This window comes from Melopsittacus undulatus, chromosome 2, assembly GCF_012275295.1.
Source record: "Melopsittacus undulatus isolate bMelUnd1 chromosome 2, bMelUnd1.mat.Z, whole genome shotgun sequence".
In the NCBI taxonomy this organism is placed as follows: Eukaryota; Metazoa; Chordata; class Aves; order Psittaciformes; family Psittaculidae; genus Melopsittacus; species Melopsittacus undulatus.
This window is the reverse complement of record NC_047528.1, coordinates 78,326,840-78,339,352: the sequence shown is the minus strand read 5'-3', so window position 1 is coordinate 78,339,352 and position 12,513 is coordinate 78,326,840. Positions and strand designations below refer to the sequence as shown.

The 12,513-nt window shown below is 40.6% G+C and overlaps 1 protein-coding gene across 1 annotated transcript in view; it reads left to right on the top strand.

The window, feature by feature from the left end:
• Positions 1–12,513, top strand: part of SH3KBP1 (SH3 domain containing kinase binding protein 1) — a 226,149-nt gene that overhangs the window by 12,793 nt on the left and 200,843 nt on the right. The window lies entirely within an intron of this gene.

Genomic DNA, 12,513 nt, shown 5'->3' with positions numbered 1-12,513 from the left:
TAATGTCCTTTCATTTGGCTTGTAAACTATGAAACTGTTGAGGAGTTCCATACTGGGCCTGACTTTCCTGTGAATGTCAAGTTTTGTAGGTTGAAATGCTTGCATTTATGTAAAAAAAAGGGTAGAAGAAAAAAAAATTAAAAAGCTGATTATCTCTTCTACATCAAGTATAGGTTCTCACTGGTGGGCAACACATCTCTTCTGGACAATTTATAGTGCATCAGTTATAACATGGTGCTGGTTTATAGTTTTATATTTGACAGGTCCAATCAGAAGACCTGCTGCTGGGGTAAATATCTTGTAACTGTTGTCTTAAAAATAATAGAATTCCATGAAACTGAGGGAAAATTGACTTTGGAATTATTATAAGATACCATGTTTGTCTGTAGCTGGCATTATACAGTGAAGGGCCAATCCACAATTACAATAATCCACAATTACACAATTATGCAGTCCAAGGATTTTGGCTATATCAAGCTATTCCTGCCAGCAATCTCTTCTTGCAGAAATTGCCACTTCCAACAGCAGGAATAACACAACAGGATGTAGCTATGCACCACTTTGCAGTCTAGTTACTAAATGTAAATCCATTTTTATCAGTACTTCAGGCAAATGTGGCTAAGATGCAGAGGAGTGTGTTGTATCCTCCCCATCCTCCTCCTGTGCAAAAGGGCTGTTACTTTTGGCAAAGATGGTTGGTGATAGTAACAGCTTTGGCATCTACAGTGGAATCCTCCAACCTCATCTGAGATCATATTCATAATTACACTCCTGCTTCTAGTCTGATTTTAGTGAGACTAGGTGAATGTTACTGTTCTAGAAGTTCTGAAGTTTTAGCAATTTATCATTGTACAGGGCACAGTATGGAGAAGGTGAATGAATTGTTGACCACAATCTCTTCTCGTATTCCTGGGAGTTAGATGATGCTACATCATATCACTGAAAAGGTTATTGTTCCCTGGATTTCTGTGGTTTGTTTTTGTTTTGTTTTTTTTCTTTTTTAATTTGACCCTCCACCTATCAGCATCTACAGATGTTATCAAGATAATTTTTAGAATCACGTGCTGAACTACTGCTTCTGAGTAGTCTTAACCAAAAGTTATTTTCATGGCATCAGCTTTTCTAGTCTGCTTCCTTTTTATGTTGATACAGGCATTCAGTAGTGATTCTCATGAATTTAGACAGATTATAATTTTATACATAATTCTAGCTATATTTAGCTGTGAGTAGTATTTCTTTTTTTTGTTCTGAACAAGTAATTAATATCCTTCCTAGCTTCTCAATTGTCTGAGAATGTGATTTGGAAACCATAAGAGTAGCATTGCTAACAAGTTTTTATGAAATATATAGTTTGTCAAATGGGGATTATTTGTCTTTGCTTAGCTTAAATTACAGTCTTCTTCTCCTTTATTTATCCAAGCAATGGGTGTAATCCTTTGTACTTTTCAGAACTTTGAATTATTTTCATGGATATTGGAGGCCATTTTTTCTGGATGGCTTCTTGTGTGCATTAGTGTCTGAGGGGAAGAACAATATTAAAATGTGAACCAACTCTCAGGACAGTTTTGCCTCTTAAGAGGCACTGTATTACTTCAGTTACAAGTTAACACAATGCACATAGTTTATAAATATGATGGCAATGTGAATGAAAAGTAAGTTTGTGAATGCTGAATACTGGGAGCATCTGCTGTAGTGGAGAGGTACTCTAGTTTATAGAACAAGTGAGTTACAGTAAAATTAATCTCAGTGGCAACAGTTCAATTCTAGCAGGTTTTTTTCTGATGCAGGAGGACAGCTTTGCCCTGCACAAAAAAAAAAAAACCCAAACCAAACTAATTTGCAGAATGCTTCCCAAACTGGCAGCTAGATGAATGCTAAAGATTATTAATACAATCTTGCTCTTTCAAAAGGGTTAAGGAGACTTAGCCCAGTAAAATCTAACACGTATTGTTAGGACCAGAGTGCTATATAAGGAAGCCTTTGGGTATACAAATGTAGCTGCTGCCATTTAGAACTACCACAACAATCTATTCTTTCCTTGTTTACTCCATAGTTGCATGTGCCTGAACATCTCTGATGATCAGATGTGCCTTGGCATGTTGTTTTAAAAGTTTTTATTGAAGATATGCGTGTAATATAATAAATTCAGTGAGAGGCAATTACTGCGGTAGGCCTAAGAAAAGCTTAACAAATTCATGTTTATTAGAAGTACCTGCCTGAAGTTGTTTACCACTGAATTAATGAGATGCATATTTTATATGCAAATGCTCCATGTATATACAGAAATACAAATGCACTGACTTACTGTTGTTCTTTACCTAATTGTAAATGCAAGATTTTTTCAATGAGTTGTAGTTATACCAAATGCCTTAGCTGGAATATAAAATATTTCTTGTCCTGCTGTGTGATTTCCACTAGAATAACATGGTGCTTGTGTTTTTTAAAAGCTGGAACCAAGCATACCTCTTAAGCAGAAGACTTGATCTCCTCTTTTCCTGGAGGACAGCTTGGGCTTTATGTTGGCTGGAGTGGCTTCAGCTCTGCTGCCACCCAGAGAAGAGTCACATCAGGACAGCCCTAGGCCAAGTGTGCACTCTATTCTCCAAATTAGGTTTGGGTTGGGGTCTTCTGTACAGTTTCTCTGTTTCTGCGCATGTGTGTGTATATGTGTGCACTGCACACAGCGGGTCTTCCTCTCAGCTGCTTCCCATCTGTCCTAAGTGCTTCATGGCTGCCTGTTGTGTTTCCAACAAGCGTACAGTCTGAGTGAAGAGCATCCATGGCCTGTGGGACGGGATTGAGATTATAACATCAAAAAGTCCACATGCAGTATGACTCAGGTGGCCACTTCTGTGACTGCTCTGCTCTTTGATGGTGTGATTCACTGAAGGTATTATTTTAGGACTATGACATTTAGCTTCCCCCCCTCCCCCTTGTTTTAGAAAGGAGAATAGCAAAAATATACTATAAACTGAAAGCTGTTGTCTTAGCAGAGGAGTTGCTGTTTATTATGTAGCATGGATTTAATCTCTTGAAGATTTAATAGTATGAGTTTTCCTTCTGATACTGTTTTTGACTCCTCCCAAGCTTTTCTTTTTCAGGAAGCTGTATCCTTGCAAATACTTCTAGCAGAGTATTGTTCCCAGTAGCAAGTGTTGCAAAATTAAGAATGATAAAAAAATAACAAAATTTTTATTTTTTTTTTTCAATAAAATTATGGTTCTTCGGCAGTTGGTTGCTACCACATGGATAGAAAATGTTTGTTATTTTTTTCTGCTACAAATGTGCTACAAAACTAAGAGCTCAAGCTTTCTTAAAAATCCCAGTTGCAATCTACATTTAAACTGTAAAGTTAATGGTATATTATTATTATTGCTTCATTATTTTGTGGGCATTTCAGAGGTAGCACATGGCAATGTACATTTCAATTTTGCACATTTTTGAGTGAGGCCTCAGAGGGCTTTTCAGTGGCTTCTTCATATGGAATTGTAAAGTGTAAATGAAGTTGAGAGAGTTGAATCTTTACAACCAGAGATTGTTTTGTTCTCTAGTAGAAGAAACTTACCAGACCTTATATGAATCTTACCTTCCTCCTCTCAAACATATTTGTACCACAGCATCCCACATGTGATTGGCCTGCTAGCTGCTCAGTGTTCCTGGAGTCCAGAAAACAGTGGCCTTGTAGGTCTTCAGGCCCTCTGGCCCTCCAGGTCTAGGTTAGAAACAAGCACTATTGAATGCAACTTAGTTTGGGTTCTGGTTTTGTTTTGTTTGGGGTTTTTTTGTTTCCTTGTTTTGGGTTGTTTTGTTTTTTTTTCGTTTGAGATCAGAATGTAAGTCATGCTTTGCCATTTGGTCTATTAAAAAGTATTGATTCTCCCCCTCCCCCCTCCCCCCAGTGGCTCCTAATGTTTTACTGAAAGTTTTATTGCAACCTGTAGTATAGCAAAAATATTGATTGATTTATTTTTTTAATCTATACCTACAAGCACTAAAAGCATGGTATGTTCACCAGTTTGTACCTAGTTCTCTCAAACAGAACAGCATATATGAAGCAAGTTTTGAGGCAGATGGAATTCAATGGCTAAATTGTTAACCTGTTACAAAATGTTATCTTTATGTAAAAGAGAAAAGTTCTGTTGCACTGTCTTCTGAGGAAATGTAATTTGAACTTTAATTTAAAGCTTTAGTGTAGAATATTTGAAAGCAGTTTGTCTAGTTTCAGTTCTGTTCTGTTGGGCAAGCCAGTGCAATGCATGTGTTTATCATTCAGGTAAAGCTGAGTGACTAAAGAAATGCACACTTAAAACTTACACTAGAGAAGCTTTTAACTCTTTGACTGATATGTCTAACTATACATTAGCTTTAACGTCTGCATTTGGTTGGGAAATCATACTGCTGTGGAAGGTGGTGTTGCCATATGGATGCTGTTATTTGGGTGGAATAGTGCTGAAGACATTAATAATGTTTCCATTGTGCCTACACACTTTGGATGCCGTTAAAAGCTGATACCATACTACAGGTTTTGTTACACCTGTAGCAAATCTCTCTTTTCTTGATTAATTTCTTGCTTGAAAAGACACTTTTCAATAACTAAAACCAGCATCAACTGAGATGCTTCCATCTTAAAATACTGGTGGCATTGTTAAAAAATTGCTTTTTTTGATTAAGCCAGTTTTAAGAGATTAGATTTTACTTGTCATTTAATATGAGGCAAGGAAACAAACTTATCAATAGGAAAAATGTAATTGTCAACAAAATAATTTCATGTGTGTAGGTAAGACTAACTTGGGGAGGAAAAAGGTGTGAATAGTCAAGCTTTTAAAAGTTTTGAATAAAATTTTTTATTTTATTTTTTTTCCCCCTAGGTATGCTTCTTTTAAATATAGCTAAGAGGTTACATTTTGATTCCTGGTTCATAGCATTAACATTTCAAATTTTGTATTTTAAGCCCAAACCACTAAGCATTAAATTAAAAATATCTTTGTCCCTGACATTGCAGTAAAGAGTTGTACTGTGCCAGTCTCTGACAGGGGTGGCAATAGCTAGCTTTGATACAGTTTCATGATTTTTTGCATTACAGTTTAGATTGATGGTAATAGAAGGCTAGGAATAGCTGATTGTGTTGGCACAAGGATGAACATTCCACTTTAGATCAAAATAATTTGAATAGCTTTTGATATTGTATTTAATTTCAGGTGAAAAATGGCTTCTTCCAACAGAAAGAGTCTAAGAGCTGGAGTTTGCAAGCTGGGGCTGGTTTAACTTCCAGGCATCATGGAGTACAATATTTTGAAGAAAAACGCACCAAAAAGTGAAGCCAGATTTGTCTGCCCCAATTTTGCAGTTTTATTTTGCTTTTGGCTTAAAAGGGATGTGGGTTTTGGCTGTTACTGTAACAAGCTGTTTACCTTGGCAGAGCTGAGCCTAAGACAAGCATCTGTTCGTTAACAAATAAAATTAGTTTGATCTCACTGTCCATGATGTGTTTTCTCATCTCATGAATTGTGCAAACTGGGATGCTGTTTCAGTCCAGTTTTACTTGGACGTGGAGCAAACTCAGATCTGCTTTTTTTCTTAGTGTATCTAGATCAGTGTTGTCTCCAGCATCCATCCAGTTCACATGAAGGCAGAATTTCACCTCCAAAGAAACAGAAAAGATTGTTTGACTGGGAGAATGAATTCTTGAAAACACTGTTGGAGAAGGTGGTGTGGTTTAGCATGCTTTAGAAAATGAGGTTGATTTAAAAACTGCAACTGCATGGACCTATAAATTATAAAGCACTTGTAGGCTCTTATATGCTCTACAAGCTTCAGTAGTGCGATAAATGAGAATTTTGAGTGATCTCAGAAGTACCTTCCCATCAGTTTGTCACAATATTTGTTAAGTGTGCTCTTATTCCTCTTTTCAAACTGTACTCTTTGTGTTTCCTTTGAAGAGTTTATAAACATCTTGATTGTGTGGTCCATTTTTGGTGACTCATATGTCTCTGACAGCTTACACACACTTATGTTACCAGTAATCAAATTCTCTGAGGGGAGATAGCTTTTAAAAATATTTATATGTGTTTTTTAATAAGTGGAAACTTTATACGGAAGAGCCGGCACAGCAAAAGATTTTTTTGTTTGTTTGTTTAAACTGCAAGTAAAACAAAAGTGGTTGAACAGCTGCAGGTATCTGTATAAGAATTAGTTGCAAGGCAGACAGATTTTGGGGAGGTAACTCCAGTGTCTACCCAATCTGCTGTGGAGTCATCTCAATGGCCCTGTCTTACCTTTTGGTCTCTCTTATAAGAAAACATAATAATAACAAAAATCTGTCAAGAGTCATATCAGTTTTACAACCTTCTTTGGGGAAAACTGCAGACACAGCAGCATGCAATTAGAACTCTTCTAAAACATTGGGCTTAAAGAATGGGAGAGTTGTTTGCTTGCCCTCAGTATGTTTTGCTGCAGTCTGAATGTTGAGTATTTGAAGAATCAGTAGTTGGAGACAGCTTGAATCCCTGCTCCATTGCCATCTCTCCTTTGCAGCTCTCTAACCATCTCCTGATTGCTTATAGAGAACTCAGAGCAAAGTAATGTCATTTCATCTACAGCAAGATATGAATAGGATTGAAAAGCTTCCTAAGCAGGGAGAAGAAAGGACTTGGTATATATAAAAACAATGTCTAAGGTTTGAGTTGATAGAGCAAGTGCATCCTAATAGCCTGCTTAAAAACGAATACAGGGATACAGGGCCTTGTTCTTAAAAGATCTTCCCTGAGGTTCAAGCAAATTGGAAGCATTCTGCTGAATAGTCTGAATTTTGCCTTTTTTGAGCCTGAGTGCTGTTGTGTTCTGCGGAGATACAAATTTTCACTGGTGTAAGGCTTAAAGTACTGTGTTTGTACCTTGGTGCTGCTGTCTGAATCCAGGAGTTTCTGGAAAGCTATTGTTTAAATACAACTTCAGAAACATTTTTTGGTTGCTCTGGGATAGCATATGCATATATGGTTAATTTCAATGCTATTTTTAGGGACTTTATTTTGTATTTTAGAAATATGTCTCTTTTTTAATTTTTATTTTTTATTTTCTCTAAATGGAATGGTTAGTTGAAGTTCAACAGATTTTCTAGTTTTTGTAGCAGTTGGCACAGAAAGGATCCAGAGACTCTGCCAAAGGTAGTGTGGAACAGCTTAGTAGTTGTGGTGGTATGCTGCAAGGCACCTAGGAGGGTTTAAAAATCAGTGGGTTGAGCTTAAAGGATTGGGCTTTCCAATTCTTCTCCAAGCTCCTGAACCTCCAAGAGCCCAAACCCCAACTTTCATGAGTTGAAGGGCAGAACTTGTGTCTCTTAGGGTGGGATTGGAGACTCCCAGAATGGCAAGTCTGGGAGCCTGAAGTTCATAACTTCTGGCACCAGGAGGAAGACTCCTGCTCCACCTCAGGGTCTGTGATTACAGAACAGATTCAGTGCACTTGTAGGTGATGTGGGTCTGGATGTTCCATCCAGTGAAACACCCAAGCTGGCTAAATCTGAGCCATGCCGGAGCACCGAGAAGAAAGTGGCACGTGATAACAGTAGGGATATTTCCTGCTGTGGGGCGTAGAGACTCCCATCTGTCAATCTGTCATTTAGGGAGGCTTGTTGCTTGACACAGTCTGGCCATCACACCTGTTGCTGCTCTCCCATGTAGGCTTCAATGATATTGGCAGGAGTGATCTGGAAAGTATCAATTGTGACTATATGGGTCTGGTGTGACTGTCATGGACGTGGGCAGTTTTCTCCTAGATCCTTTTGGTGAGAGGATGAGTGGACAGATCCTGGAAGTAACAGCTGGTTGCACAGCAGGTGTCAGCAATAGAGTTTTAGTTTTATGATCATGAGGCCCTCGTTGTGGATTGCTTGTAAAAGATGGAATCCACCCAAGTAGGGCAAAGGTATCTTTGCTAGCAGGCTGCCCAACCTGGTCAGGAGAACCTTGAAACAGTAATGAGAAGGAGGGAGAGAGTGACCAAAAATCTTATGAGGAAGTGGTGAACCACATTGGCAAACAAAATGTGTGGGGTGATGCAAACAGTGGGGACCTTGTATTTAAAAAAAAAAAAAATCTAGGTATAACCCCTCCCCCCCCAACAAAACAACACAACTGAAGGGTGCCCTTCCCAAGCACATCTGTATAAACAAGGAAGCGTCTTTCAGAACTACAGGGAAAATTCTTGTACTTCTGGGATATCAGCATGGCTGGTTGCCTCTCTGTGATGCCTGTGCTCTCATGAATACAACATGGGTTCAGAGAGGAAGAATTATGTGTCTGTATGGAGTTGCAGAGTTTTGATTTTATTGGGATCATGAAGATGATAGGGTAGCACACATGACTGGAGTGCTGCAGTAGTTGGATGCAGGTTATTTGGGAAGGATGGGCTAGGAAGGGGAGTTGCTTTTTATGCATCAGACCAGCTGAAGTCCTGTGAGACAGATGATGAACCACCTGAGAATTTGTGGGTTAGGGTGAGAAGGCAGACCAATATGGAAAATGTTGTGGTGGGTATATTGAAAAATCACCTAATTAGAAAGAAGTGGTTGATGAGGCCTTCTTCACACAACTGGAATAAGGCTCATGTTGGCAGGACCTGGCCCTCATGGAGGATTTCAGCCACCCTGATATCTTGAAGGATAGAATAGTTTGCTTATGGCCTGGATGTGAGCAATCCAGGTTGTTTATGGACTGTGTTGACTGCTGGATCTCATACTTGCAAACCAGGAGGAATTGTCTGGGGATCTGAAGGCTGAGGGCAGCCTTAGCTGCTCTGACCATGAGATGGCAAAGTTTGGGATCCAAAGCAGGTTGAGGGAGGGAAGCAAAAAGCAGGATTGTAACCCTGGACTTGAAGAGGGATTATTTTGGCCTGTATTATTTTTGGCTCTGCTTGGAAGAACCCTACTGCAGACGGTTGTGGAGAAGAGTGAGCTGGTTTTCTTTTCAGAGATCCCCTTCTCCAAGCTCAATATTGTTCCATCCTGACAAGGAGGAAAACAGAGGTAGTAGGATGCCTTCATGGATGAACAAGAAGCTCCTGACAAAAATAAACCAGAAAGAGTACAGGAGATGAAAGAAGGGCCAATTAACTTGGGACAAATTTAGAGAGAATGTCTGTGTGTGTAGGGGTGGGGTTAGGAAAACCAAAGCCCACCTGGAGTTGAATGTGGTGAGGGATGTTACTGTGGGCAGCTCAGCCCCAGACAGCTGATTGCTCAGTCCTCCACAGAGGGATGGGAAGTAAAATGAAAGAGTAAATGTAAGAAAACTCATGGGTTGAGACAAAGAGAGTTTAACAGGTAAGGCAAGTGCTGCATGTGCAAGCAAAGCAAAATAAGGAATTAATTCTTTATAGAATGAAGCCAGGAAAAGCAGGGCTTCAGCAAACATAATGGTGACTTGGGAAGACAAATGCCGTAACTCCAGATATACCCTCTTCTTCCTTCTCCCCCCACAGCATTTATTTTTGAACACAGGATTGTATGGTCTGGAATATCCCTTTAATCAGCTGGGGTCAGCTGTCCCAGCTGTGTCCCCTCCCAGCTTCTAGTGCACTCCCAACCTACTTGCTCTCAGGGCAGTGAGAAGCCCTTCAGGCTATGTAAACACCCTTCAGCAATAGCTAAAACATCTGTGTTATCAACAGTGTTTTGGTCACAAATCCAAAGCATAGCACCAACTGAGCTGTGGTGAAGAAAATCACCTCTAATCAAGGCAAAACAAGTACAGATGTGAAAGACCATATGAAAGGCTTCTATGGGTACATGAGCAGCCAGAGGAAGATAAGAAAAAAATGTGGGCCTGCTGCGAAATGGGGATAAGGGCCTTGTCACGGGGTACTTCATACCTTACTTGCCTCAGTTTTTTAATAGTAATACTGGTCTTCAGTAATCCCAGGCCCCTGAAATCAGTGGGAAAGTCTAGGACAAGTTTAAATCTACCCTCAGTGAAGAGCAATCAAGTTAGGGAATATTTAAACAAACTGAACATGTATGAGGCCATGGCCCAGGTAGGGTATGTGCTGTGGGAGCTAACTGATATCAAGAGGCCACTCTTGATAAAGTCTTTGAAGACATCATTCTGACTGGGAGAAGTTCCTTAAGACAGGAATAAAGCATGTGTAAATCTTCGATTGTTTTGGTGAAAACTACAGTCTGGTCAGCCTCAGGTTGATCCTTTGGAAAGAACAAATAACCCTGGAGGCCATTTACACAAATAGGAAGGACAAGAAGCTGGTTGGGAGTAGTCAGCATAGGTTTATGAAGAAGTGGTCATGTCTGACCAATCTCTTAGCCTTCCACAATGAGCTCACTGATGTGGTGAAGGAGCAGAGGGCAGTGCATGCTGTTTGTGTCAGTTTCAGCAAAGCATTTGGCACTGTCGCCTATGTCATCCTCATTGACAAACTGAAAAACTGCAGCCTGGGTAAATGGACAGTGAGGTGGGTGGAAAACTGTCTGAAGTGCCAGGCTCAGAGGGCTGTGATCACTGGTATGAGGTCGAGTGGAAGGCTGGTCCCTGACGGTGTGCGGCAGGGGTGGATGATGGGGCTGATGCTACTCAGCATCTTCGCTAATGACCTGGATGCTGGGTCAGAGTGCACTTTCAGTAAGCTGGCAGATGGCGCAGAACTGGGAGAAGTTTGACTGGCCAGAGGGTTGCAGTGCCATTGATAGAGGCCTCCACAGGCTGGAGAAGTGGGCTGACAGGATCCTTCTGAGCAGAGGGAAATGCCAAATGCTGCACCTGTAGGGGAATAATCCCAGGCACCAGTATAGGCTGGGGCTGAGTGGCTGGAAAGCAGCTTTGGAGAGAAGGACACAGGTATTCAGGTGGACACCAAGTAGAACGTGAGGCAGTAATATGCGCTTGTGGCAATGGCATCTCATAGTTTTGTGGGCAGAGGATTTTGATCAGGTGGAAAGAAGTGGTTCTTCTCTTCTCCTTGCTTGTGAAGTGCATCTGGAGCACTGTGTTCAGTTCTGGGTTCTCCTGTACAAGAGAGAGATGGAGATACTGGAGTAAGTCCAGTGAAGGGCCATGAAGATGGCTGGGAGACTGGGACATCTGAGATCTGAGGAGAATGAGAGGGAGGTGGGACTGCTTAAGCTGGAGAAGAGAATGCTCAGGGTGATGTTATTGATATTTCTGAATACGTGATGTGGTAAAGAAGGTAAAGCCGGATTCCTCTTGGCAGTAGACACTGAAAGGGGGAGAGGAAATCACCATGTGTTGAAATAGAGGAAAATTCATTTAAATGTAAGGAAAGTTTTGTGATCTTAAGGGTGATCAAACACTGCACTTGCCATCCTTTGTTGTATCAAAACCTGGTTGTACAATGCCTTGAGCAATCTATACCTTAGCTGTCTCTTAATAATGGGTTTTGATCTACAGAGGTGCTTTACAGCTTCAAATGTTGTGATGTTTGAGTAGCACTTTGCTTGCAAACTGTTAATGAAGGAATACCACCAGGGGCTGTCCTCGGACCTTTCTGCTTAACATCTTTATCAGTTACTGGAGGAGGCAATCAAGTGCACTGTCTTTAGGTCTGTGGTTGATACCAAATTGGTGGAACAGTTCACATGCTAAATAGTGGGGGGGACCTGAGGCTAGGGGAACTCCACTTGTCTGGCTTGGGGAAGAAAAAGCAGGAGGTCCTAATAGCAGCCTTACGCTGCTGCAAGTAAGTGGAGTCAGGCTCCTTACAGCAGTGCGTGGTGAGATAACAAGACTAATGTATGTAAATTGAAACAAGAAATGTTCCAATGTACTCTGGAGATAAAACTTTTTTTTCCCTCTGAAGCAGTGGAGTAGGTTGCCCTGTGTACCCTACCTATATCCTTGGAGTTTTTCAAGACCCATGTGGACAGACCCCTGAGCAAACTGGTTTGACCTCAGAGTTGGTCCTGCTTTAGATAGGAGGCTAAACGAGAGACCTCAGATCCCTTCCAGCCTGAGTGACTGATTTTTCAGTTAAGTTTCAGTGGTAAATTTGTCAAGTTCTGTTTGCATGTCAGTTTGTTATGTGCACTCTTTCACTGTTCATGAGGTAGTTTAGCAGGCCTCTTGTTGGCTGGTTTTATAATGTTTTGGACTTCACAGAAAATCAGCAATAGATAAATATTACCAGTCATAGCCCTGCGTGAGATGTATCCGAAAGTCAAAACACTTTTAGCTGTGCCTTGCAGGCTCTGGAGGAGGGAGGGAGATGTTCAGCATCGTGACTGTGTGACATTTTTGGGGTGGAGAGGAATAATTCTGCTTTCCTGTCAGCTTAATTCAATTTAGTCTGCAGGGCTTGTTATTTAGGCAGAACTTTTTGGTCTGTGTGGTGTAATGGTTAGCTGTGTTTTGTGAGTTGTATTGCCTGTTTGCAGCCCAGATCTTGCAGGGTTTACATAGCACAGTCATTTGTGCAGAAAGCCCTAATTTTTCTGTTTTGATGGTTGAAGTGCTAAATGTTTGGTGGAACATCTTGGGGCATGGTTTT